The following is a 12,740-nucleotide window of genomic DNA, read 5'->3' as shown; positions in this document are numbered from 1 at the left end:
TTTGGTAGTCAGTTTTAGGTACTTAACCTATTAGTACTATAAACTTTTACTCTCTTTTTTTCTTTTTTTATCGTATATAACCTGCAGCCGCAACCCTTCGGGTGTGTACTGGGTAAATCCTACGGGCTCACGCAATAATCTGCAAAACACAAACTTTTACTTGATTAAAATGTATCGTAACAAATTTAATTATATTACGATTATAAATATATTCTAGTTTAAACACATATAATTATATTACTATATAAATTTTAGAAATTATTTATTTAAATTCTATTTCATTAAGTATGATTAATTCAACAGTATAATCTTGACTGAAAAGTACATTATAATCAATTTTTTTTATAAAAGAAAACCTTAATTTGTATAAATGTAAAATATAATATACTACATATTAAAAGTAATCCCAACATAATTTAGTACAATTAAATTTCATTGATTTTAATAATATAATATAGAAAGAGTAATGCTACATGCACAATATTGAAAAAAAAACTTACAAAATTATGTGACGAGATGTGATATTTAAATTAGGGCTATTTATGTGAATGCCAATTAGACCTCTCAATGGAGTGAAAATCTGATCCGACCCGATACGATTCAAGACCATTTTAGCGGATATAGATCGACCTATTAAAAATCTGATCAGGGATTCGATTCGATAAGAAAAATCCGATTATACATGGAGCATATATGAATTTAGGCCGATCTGATCCGTTAATAACCCTTTATTTAGAATTTTTATCCTCAGTTTAGACCAATGGTTTGTATGGTTTGTACTTCATTCGATCCGGTCTTTAGAATCCAGTCCATTTCTAAATTATACTCTAATTCTTTTAACTTTTCATACCTACATACCCTTATCTCAATTCACATAATAGTTTCATTTGGATACATCAAAATTTTTTTTGGCATTGTTAGAATCAAAACTCTACTATTCAATGTTATATTTAACTTTTAGTATGTTTCCCATTTATAATAACTTTTGTAATAAGTTACGTTAAAAAATATATACATAAATGAAGCGGATATCCGATTCGAAATTCGTGATCCGTACGGATCCAGATCTGAATCGGCCTATAAAAAATCTGAGGTTGAACTAATCCAAATCTGAAAAAATAAATAGATATGGATATAGGTCGATCCGACCCAAACTCGGTCCATTGACAAGCCTAATTCCAATCAATACCCACTGTGATTTTGCTAAAAAAAATTGCGGATCTTACATTTTCTATATAAAAATGAAATAGATTTTATTTAACCACCTCTCTTGCTCTTTTCAGTTTTCACACTTTATCTTCGAACTAAACATTTGACAATAAACTATTCGTCACCTCCTTATTCCTTTCAATCTAGCCCTATTGGCTACATTATATCAGCATCTTTTACTGTTATATATCTATATACACACTTTTTCAAGTGCTAAGCAAACAGGGTTATTAAGAACTAAGAGTTCCCTTTCACTACTCGGTAGAAATGATAATAACTAAACTTATTACTTATATTATATCATACAGAATTACAATACAACACTTAATACTACACCGTTTTAAGTGTTTTAGATCATGTACAAGTGTATATATAGGTTTTAGTCATTAAGGATTAGTTTTTCGCACACATTACTTGCTGAGATTAATATACACACACTACACATACATACACACACACAAATATATATATATAGAGAGAGAAATCATAATATTTTCAAGATAAAGTCTCAAATCAACTGGTACGTTTGAAGTCAGAGTTGTATTTTATTTACATTTCATCAAATGTAGGTGTGTTTCTCGAAATTTATGCATGTTAAATTATTTTTATGTAAGCAGTATGAATATCGATAGTTGATACGATAGATTATCGAGGTTTTTGTACTTGTATATATCTGATTCAATAATATTGCATGAATTTATTGAAGTTCAGTTTACGATGTTGCTATATTGATTATGATTTTTTTTTTGTTTAGTACTCCGGGATCTAAACTCTGTTTATTATAATTTGTTCCTTATGATTTATTGATATTATATTGTTGTTCAAAGTGAGAGTTGTTATTTATTTATTTTGTTTGAATTGCATGGTTTTGACTTGTTGCTTCGATATGAGTTCGAGGTTGAGCATGCTGCGATTAGCGAGATGATTTGAGAGTCATGAAGTTATATGAGGTGTTTTTAATAGCATAACTCATAAGAATAAATCTAAAAGGGGTTAATAAAAGTTTTTAAGTATGGCCGAAGATTAGAGAAAAGTGGTGCTTGAATTGGTCTCAATCAACCACTTGGCTGACATTAAGTGTAGAGTCTCAAGTGTCTGGTTCCACTTTTGCAGTAAAGCTAGTTTATCACCACGTTTGAAACGCATATTATTGCTTGAAAGTTTCATGTCCATGATAATTTCTACTACTCTTTTAGTGATGTTGATAAAACTGTTATTAACTATCTAGCCTATTATTGTGACAGAAATGGAAACAAATGTGACTTTGTTTGGTGCAGCTCTGATGAGCCTCAGTGAGGAAGATTTTTTCAAAATCAAGGTGACCAGTGTGGTTACTACCATGACGTTAATGCTAATGGAGAAATGAATCCAATTGTCACAATTTGAGTAAATAATCCCCAAATTATCACTTTTGGGTATTAAAGCCCAAAGTATCACTTCACCACGTTATATAATGTAGCATTTTTTTAAGACCCTAAAACGTAGTATCGTCTGCCGTTTTGTGTTTTATTTTAAAAAAATAAAACCTCACTACAGGTTTTATTACAGAGACGAAGACGAGCGCAAAGTCCATTAGGATTATACACGAACATGCAGATACAGAGCTTCAAAATCATTTATGCTTACAATAATCATGAACCTTGAGGTAAATAATTGTGCTTTTGTAATTTTTGAGTTTTTATGTTTTTTATGATTTGATTGCATAAATGGAGTTTGATTAAACTACCCATTGGATTAAATCTGTTTTCGGGTTCTATTTTTGCTTTGAATTTGAAGAACAAATTATATGTTACCTAATTGTATGGGTAGAATTGTGTATCAGAATACATATAGAGAGGTGTTTCCCATTATATCTGCAATTTAGGTAGTAGAATTTCTAGGTTATGAGGCCAGAAGGTAATGCAGAGATCAGTGTATATAAGCTATGCTAATATATCTGACATTTAGGTAGCATACTGTAGGGTGTATGATTGCAAATAGAAATAACCCGTGGGAGAATTATTCACATCTGGCATAGTTAGGATTTGGAATTCCGTGTATGAGTCACAAGGAGATAGTAGTTTATAATCCCAAACCTGCTTAATGTCGATGTATCTCTCCGTATATTATACTACTTTACTCTGGTGTAAAAATATGAAGATACATAACTAATAAGGATAATTTACAAACAAGAATAGGAATTGAATCATATACATATACTAAAAGCAAACTCGCCAAATGAGTCAAGGATGAAGAAACGCCATATGTTAAGAAGGAAACTATGAGTTGGACTGATTGATTTAAGAAATAAAACGTTGCTATAAGAATAACAATATAAAGATGCAGGTCATAACTGGTCATTTGTCATGATATTAGTATTCCTTTAATATAGGTTGTTGAATCTTATTTATCATTACATGACCAAATTTATAGATCTGTAAAGTGTAACATAGTTATCATGTCTTAGAAATATATTTGATTAAATTATTGACAAACCATTAAATCGTAATAGATCCAGTATGATTATACATAATTCTTGTATTGCCTTTTACTCTTATGGTGTTTATACTGGGTCCTAAAACTAATGTCCTCCAACAAGACTATTATTATCTGGTTTCTTTACTTCCCATATTAAATTGTATCCTATTTGTTGATTTGAAGCAAATTCATAATGGAACCGGAAAAGTTTACATATTCATCATCTCACTACATATAGAACAATAGATAGTGAGATGCAAGGTGGATTTCCTTGCTATGGTCTATGTTGACATACAGACAGTCCATAGATATAGAACAATGAGAGAGTTATTATAAATTTGGTTTGTAAGTACGGTCTGGGTAGATTGAGATGTCCGTAAGAAAGATTGTTTCCGATCATTGTAATCTCTACATTGTTACATTTAAATGTGTATGCCCCTTTTAAATTTTAATTTGGTATATTACTCGGAAAAATCTAGGAAATTATATGGAGAGCAACAAGTGTTTTGTGATCTGGTAGTTTAGTCTATTTCATTGTACCCAATTTTCAGCTATTTTATTATGACAGTGTACTAAAATTCTGTAAATTGATGATCATAATTGTCCATCATTGAAAGAATTAGTTATCGTGTAAACAATGACTGTCAGTCCCGTCTAATCTATTTTATGTGTCTACTCTACTTTATTGCGTCTTATGAATTGAAATAATATGTTTCTGTGTTTTTTAACTTGTACATATATATGTTTCCAGGATGTGCATCCGGGTCATGTTAACCCTAGCCTTCTTCATCTTCAGGCTTCACATAGATCTTCAGATATTTGGAGGTTAGGTGGTGGTGATATGTTGAACTGTCGGCATAAAAATCCTAATAATCAAGATGATCTTCCATCGCTGGATCTTCGTATGGTCCCTTTACTTCAGGCTACTGATTTCTATAGTGTAGCTCGAGTGGCATCTTTACAGCTTGATTGGAGTCTCATATCAACTCTTGTTGAGAGAGACCCATACCTTTCGCTTGCTTATGGGAGAGGTCACTATTACTCTACATGATGTAGGTATTTTTTTAGGGCTTCCTGTTGATGGTGATGTTAATTCTGATGTCACCCCTGGCCCTGGTATGAGTTGACGTACTTATGTTGCTGAGCTTTTTGGTAAAGATCATGATCCGAAGAAAGACATGAATGTGTCAAGAGTTCGGTTGACTTTTATTTCTTCATGTGCTCCACCACATTTTACCGCATGATGCAGCAGCAGATGATATTTGGTTTTCAGACACAAATCAGACAAACAATCATCTATCTATACTATTATATTAAAAATGAAACATTGAAAGTTTGGTTGTAGGTCATCTATCTTTCTATCTATCTATATTATTATATTAAAGGCGAAACATTAAAAGTTTGGTTGTCGGTCCTCTGGTCACTCAATCCAGAACTGTCATATCAAATCATGAGCATAGTTACTTATAGGTTCGAATCCTAACAACATATAAAATTATAGATTTACAATATATAGTGAAGAAAACAACTGTGCGATCCTAACGACAACATATTAAAATTATATATTTACAATATATAGTAATGAAAACAACCGTGCATTGCAAGGATTATCTATTACTATCATATAAAAGACAAAATATTAAAAGTTTTGGTATGATACCTATTTTTTGGTAGACGGTGATTTTACCGGATTACCTTTACTTAAAATTTTTATATCAATTAAAGTATATCGATATTAATTTATTAAAATTATTACTAATATAGGACAATATTTAGTAAACCCACGCGTACATCAGTTCGGACCTCGGGCCTCTGAACAGAACCCTTACGAGAACCTTCTCACTCTCACGTACACAATCACTTAAATGTTAATTTCTCTATTTCAGTTATAGTGTAGCACGTGATTAACATAAAATTCCATTACTCCCTCCGTCTCTTTGTGCAACTCTTTTTGGTACATGTCCTTTTTAATGATTTTTACGTAATTACGCTTCTATCTATCTATATTATATTTATATTATATGTTAAGAGACACTAAACATTAAAAATTTGGTTAATACAATACTTCGTTAGATCATTTACCTTTACTAAATTATTCCAATTATACTTACTATTAAATTCAACTTCTTTTATAAATCTAATTATATTTTATTATAAAATAGGAATAAAAATTCTAATCCTATACTTATTATTATATTATAAAAAACTATACATAAAAAATTTGGTTGATACTGTTATTCGTTAGATTACATAATATAAAAGACGAAATATTTACTGAACCTGTTTTTTGGCATACACTGGTTTTACCGAATTACCCTTAAAATAAATTTTAGATAGTCACCCTTATTATAAATAATTACCCTATATTTTGAAAATAATTATATAGTCATTATATACACAATTCTCTCTGAAAGAATTATAACTCATCTATTCTACATATAATAGACGAATCTTTAAATTTTTTTGGTACGGTATATATTTATTGGTAGATGCCTATTTTTCCTAAAAAACTTCAATTTTATATACTTTTATAAAATTAACAATATTTTTCCGGTTTACCATATACAATGGAATTGTCTTGAATACACGCGAACTAGAGGTGGCCAAACGATCGGGCCGAGCGTGCCGGGCCGAATTTTTGGCGGGCCGGTTAAGTCACCATAAACTCGTGAACGGCCCGTGAAAAACAACGGTCCGTGCCGAGCCGGGCCGAACAATTAAAATAGTAAATCGTCAACGGCCCGCGAATTAAACGAATTATACGGTTCATTGATAAGACGTGAAGAAAGAGTTCCGTGCCGAATTATTCGCGATTCAACTCGCGAATTGGCGAATAAACCGGTTACTTTTTCCGGTTCTTCCACAGATATATATTATTTATTATTTATTTGTATTGTACTTACTTACCTTACTGACACTGTGACACACAATCTGACACATGGAGCACATGGATTAGCAGGTTTCCAAATTTTGAAAATTTATTTATATACGTGGCATATAATAATGTAGATATCATAGTTGAAGATCTAGTAATTGTATTTCATCACAGAATTTAACTCATAGTTAAATGAAGTTGTAGGCGAATTATTCGGCACGTGGCGTGCCGAGCCGACTAAAGCAAACTCACCAATTCGTATACGTTCTGGCGGGCCGGTTCTGGGCCGATTCTGGGCAGGTTCCGGTTTCAGAATTTCATGTTCGTATTCGGTTCGTTATCCTACACGGTTTGTGCCGAATAATGACCCGACACGTGGCGATCCGAGTTAGACGATTTTTTGGTGAGCCGAATTGCGATCGTGCCGAGCCAAACCATTCGTTTGGCCAGCTCTAACGCGAACACACTTCGATTCAGTAATGAATTTATATTTGTATCATTGTTTACCTTCTTCAAGGAACTAGAAATTCTCGCACGCCCACCTCTTCTCTGGAGATTAAAGAAGAACACCAAGAAGAATACGATTCTTTTAATTTTGGCAGATCATATATCTCAGGATTTATAAAATCTATATTATATTAAATAAAATTATTTATAAATAATTTAAAATTGGATCTTATTTTTAAGATTATTATTTTTATTTATTTTAGGAAAAATATATCTATCTCTCAATATTATACTACTTTATAATAGACAAACATTAAAATTTTGGTTAGTCGGTTGTTCGGTCGATCAATTCTAATTTTAATTGATATTTAGGTTAACTTCTCGCCAAATTTAAATTCTAATTTATATCGTACTCTATATTATTATAATTGATATTAAAATTATTTTATTTTATTAATATAAATTCTAATTTATTCAGATCTATATTACTCTAATTGATATTGAAGTTTACTTATTCTACTAATTTAATTTTTATTTAAATAAATTTTAAATAATCTTCATTATAACAAAGAGTTTAATAATTTAATTAAACTGTAAAATAGATATTATTTGATATATTTCTCGGTGTAATGGTCTCTATAAAACAAAATAATTTACATTGTTTATTCGGCTTAAAAGAAAATTATACTATTTGATTTGGGGTAAAATATAAAGCAAACTAAATATAATTAGGTGTATTTAATTAATATAATGTGCCTCAGGCTAAGAAAAAATAATAAATACTATTGATCTGGCTAAAATATAAACTATTGAGCCGAGCTAAAACAAAATAATACATATTTATCGGGGCTATAAATTAAACAATTGAACCAAACTAAAATAAAATTAAAATTAAATTATAATTCGACCAAATCAAACAAAATTATATATACTATTAATCGAGATTAAAAAAAATTATCCTATTGATATGGGCATTAAAAAAATTAAATTCAAACTACAAATAATTAGTCGGATTTGGTAGGTGTAATGGATCTCGAATTAGAACAAAATAATATAAATTATTGATCTATATATAACAAAATTAATTTATGACTGTTTTATATTTTTATTTGAACTGAACTTAGTTTTTATTAAAATTTGATTATTTATTTGTAAACACGTTCAAATATCAATAAAATTTTATCGTTTAATCAATAATACTATCTGTTTCAAATACCTCTTATTAAAAAAATCAAGAAACTATACGTGTAGTAATATGTTTATCATGAAATAATATTATTTACAAATTTTAAATAAATAAATTTAAGAATTTAATTCAAATTAAAATTTTAAAAAGAATATTAATATATAATAAAAGATTTTATTGCATCGCACATGATGGTGGTTGTTAGATATATTTGTGATGTCATATCTAATATGATTTGTGTTTAGTTTTCAGATCTTACTTAACAAGACAAATCAGTATTTAACTGGAAATCAGTACTTATACTGAAGTCAGAACTTAAGTTATCAGAACTTAAGTTATCAGGAGATAATATCATGACTTAAGGAGACTTTCAGATAAGGAAGGCGGCTGATTGAAAGAAAAGAAGATCAAGACAAATATAAAAAGAGATATGCATGAAGAAGAATTCTATGAAGAATAGACTACTTGGAAGAAAATATAACTCATTGATATATATTAGGAAGCAGAATTGTATTCGATATCAATTAGAAGTTTATCTTGTAACTGTGTAGTATATAAACAGAGGTATAGGGTTTACATTATATGTGTTATCTTAATCGAAATTATTATTCATTGTAACCCTAACAGCTCTCGTGATAATTTGTTCATCACTGAGAGAGGACAGTTCCATATTGTAACAGAGTTTATTGTGTTGAATAAAATCTGTGTTCTGTTACTTGTGTTCTTTAATTCGATTTGATTGTAGTAAACATTGTATTCAACCCCCTTCTACAGTGTGTGTGACCTAACAAGTGGTATCAGAGCAATTTGTTAGCATACATACAGTTTAAGATCCAAAATCAATCATGTCTGAAGAGACACAAACTCCAACCAAGCCCACCAAAACTGAAGAACCTCCAAAGACTAAAATCCATAATCGATATGAGACTATTAGGGTTCCCATTCTGAAACCATCTGAATATCCCATATGGAAGGTGAGGATGTCTATGTTTCTGGAAGCTACAGATCCAGAATACCTAGACAGAATCAATGAAGGACCACATAAGCCAACCAAACTCTTTGTTGTAGTTACCGATCAGCCAGCACAGACAGTACCAAAGGAGAAAAGTGAATATACAGCTGAAGATATCTCATCTAGTGCTAAGGATGCAAATGTACGACATTTGCTGCATAGTGCCATTGATAATGTCATGTCAAACAGGGTAATCAACTGCAAGACTGCAAAGGAGATATGGGATGCCTTGAAAACAAGATGTCAGGGAACTGATTCAACTAAGAAGAACAGGAGGACTATACTCACTCAAGAGTATGAGCACTATGACTCAAAACCTGATGAGTCATTAAATAAATTATATGACAGATTTGTCAAACTCTTGAATGATCTGTCACTGGTGGACAAGGAATATGAACTTGAAGATTCAAATCTTAAATTCCTGTTAGCTCTTCCTGAAAGTTGGGATTTGAAGGCCACCACTATAAGAGACAACTATGTTCTTGATGAAACAACTCTTGTTGAAATTTATGGGATCCTCAAGACTCATGAACTTGAGATGGAACAAAGAAGCAAGGAGAATGGAAGAAAGTCAAGGACAGTTGTTCTTAAGGATGAGGAGGATGTCCCCAAAGTAGTTGCCTCAAGAAAAGGCGAGGAAAAAGCTCTTATCACAAAGTCTGATACTGAGTCATCAAGTTCTGATAGTGATGATGACTCAGAAACTGAAAGCTTACTTGAGATGGATCATGATGAAGAGATGATGAAGCTCTGTGCTCTTATGGTAAAAGGAATCACAAGGATTGCATACAGGAAATTCAGAAAGGAAAAGAAATTTTCCAGGAAAGGTGCAAGTTCTGATAAGAAGGGTTTCAGAAAATCTGAAGGCAAAGGAGGAAAGTCTGACATAGGAGATTACTCAAATGTCAAATGCTACAGCTGTGGTGAGAAAGGTCATATATCTCCTGATTGCAAGAAAGTGAAGAGTGACAAAGGCAAGGCACTTGTCACAAAGAAGAAAAGCTGGACAGACACCTCTGATTCTGAAAGTGAGGTGAACTATGCCTTAATGGCAAATGCTGATAACAGTTCTGATGCTGCTGAGTTAAAGGGCAACAGGAAAAACATCCTAGTTCTGGACAGTGGATGTTCAGGACATATGATTGGAAATAAAGCCCTGTTATCAGACTTTGTGGAGAAAGCTGGCCCAGGTGTTTCTTATGGAGATGGCAACATGGGAAAAACTCTGGGATATGGCAATATCAATCTTGGGAATGTCATCATTGAAAAAGCAGCTCTTATCTCAGGACTTAAACATAATTTGCTGAGTGTTAGTCAAATCTGTGACAGAGGTTATCATGTGGATTTCTTTGAAGAACACTGTGAAGTTGTAAGCAAATCTACATGCAAAGTTGTTCTGAAAGGATACAGACATGGTAACATTTATGAAGCCAAGCTTTCAACAAGTTCTGATGGTTCTGCAATCTGTCTGTTAAGTAGAGTATCAATTAAAGAAAGCTGGAATTGGCACAAGAAACTCTCTCATTTAAATTTCAACAATATAAATGAACTAGTCAAGAAAGATCTTATGAGAGGACTGTCAAAATTAGTATTTGCTCCTGATGGCCTTTGTGATTTATGTCAAAAGGCAAAACAAAGAAAATCTTCATTCAAGAGCAAGACTGAATCTTCAATTCTTGAGCCTTATCACCTACTACATATTGATCTATTTGGTTCAGTGAATGTCATGTCTATTGCAAAGAAGAAATATGCTATGGTCATAGTGGATGAGTTCACCAGATACACATGGGTGTATTACTTGCACATAAAAAGTGAAACTGCATCTATCTTGATTGATCATGTCAACAACTGGATAAATTGGTCAAAGACTCTGTGAAAATCATAAGGAGTGATAATGGCACTGAGTGCAAGAATTTGATTATGGAAGAGTTCTGCAAAGACCATGGAATAAAGCAGGAATTCTCTGCTGCCTGGGCACTCCCACAACAAAATGGAGGTATGGTTTGAAAGAAAAAATAGAAACTCTTATTGGAGCTGCACGAACTATGATGATGATAGCAAAAGTTACCAACCTATTTTGGGGTTGAAGCTATGCAACTTTGTTTTACTCAGAATGCAACACTTATCAACAAGCGTGGAAAGACACCATATGAGATGGTGAAGAAAAAGAAGCCAAATCTGAAGTATTTTCATGTATTTGGATGCAAGTGTTTTGTTCTTAAGACTCTCTGAACAGCTATCCAAATTTGATCTAAAAGCTGATGAAGGAATATTTGTTGGATATCCACTTTCCACAAAAGCCTTCAGTGTCTACAATTTAAGAATAAGGGTTGTCATAGAATCTATCAATGTCTCCTTTGACGATAAGAAGATTACTGGACTTGAATATTTCAATGATCATGATCAGCTGAGATTTGAAAATGAAGTTTTAAATTCTGATTCTGTAAATCATGACAGTCTAAATCCTAATACTGCAAACTCTGATGGATTAAACTCTGATATTATTGAAACTGTGGTGACTACGCCAAAGGAAGATGCACCTGTGCAGGGGGGCATATTGAAGATCCAACCACATCTCAAGAAGCATCAGAATCTACAATAGGCTCTTCAAGTTCTGATTCATCAAGTTCTGATGGACCAAGTTCTGATAATTCTGGAAACTCAAATACTGAAGGATCCAATTCAAAGAGCATAATTTCAGGGGGAGCATCAGAAAATGTTGCTGGAGACAGCATGGATCATGGGGGAGCATCCAGTTCTAGAGATAACCTTCCATCTGCAAGGAAGTGGACTAAAGCACATATACCTGACTTAATTATTGGAAATCCTGATGCAGGTGTCAGAACTAGAACAGCTACATCAAATGAATGTCTCTATCACTATTTTCTTTCTCAGACTGAACCAAAGAAAGTGGAAGAAGCTCTTCAAGATGCTTACTGGGTGCAAGCAATGCAGGAAGAGTTAAATGAATTTAAAAGAAATAAAGTCTGGACCCTAGTGCCAAGACCAAAGAACAGATCTGTTGTTGGTACACAATGGGTATTCAGAAATAAAACTGATAGTGATGGCATAATTACAAGGAATAAAGCAAGGCTGGTTGCAAAAAGATACTCTCAATAGGAGGGAATTGATTATGATGAAACATTTGCACCACTTGCTAGATTGGAAGCCATAAGGATATTTTTGGCTTATGCTGCTCACAAAAAGTTTACAGTCTTTCAAATGGATGTAAAAAGTGCTTTTCTTAATGGAGAATTAGAAGAAGAAGTATATGTAGAACAACCTCCAGGTTTCGTAAATTCAAAATTTCCTCGTCATGTCTACAGACTTGATAAAGCACTTTATGGCCTTAAGCAAGCTCCAAAAGCATGATATGAGATATTAGCTCAGTTTCTTCTGGAAAGTGAATTTAACAGAGGGACTATTGACAAAACCTTATTCTATCTCAACCATGGAAATGACTTACTTTTGGTGCAGATATATATTGATGATATCATTTTTGGTTCTACAAATGACAGACTTTGCAAAAGGTTTGTCAAACTGATGCACTCAAG

Source organism: Apium graveolens, chromosome 11, assembly GCF_009905375.1.
Source record: "Apium graveolens cultivar Ventura chromosome 11, ASM990537v1, whole genome shotgun sequence".
Taxonomy (NCBI): Eukaryota; Viridiplantae; Streptophyta; class Magnoliopsida; order Apiales; family Apiaceae; genus Apium; species Apium graveolens.
The sequence above is the reverse complement of the archived record's forward strand: the minus strand, read 5'-3'. Positions refer to the sequence as shown.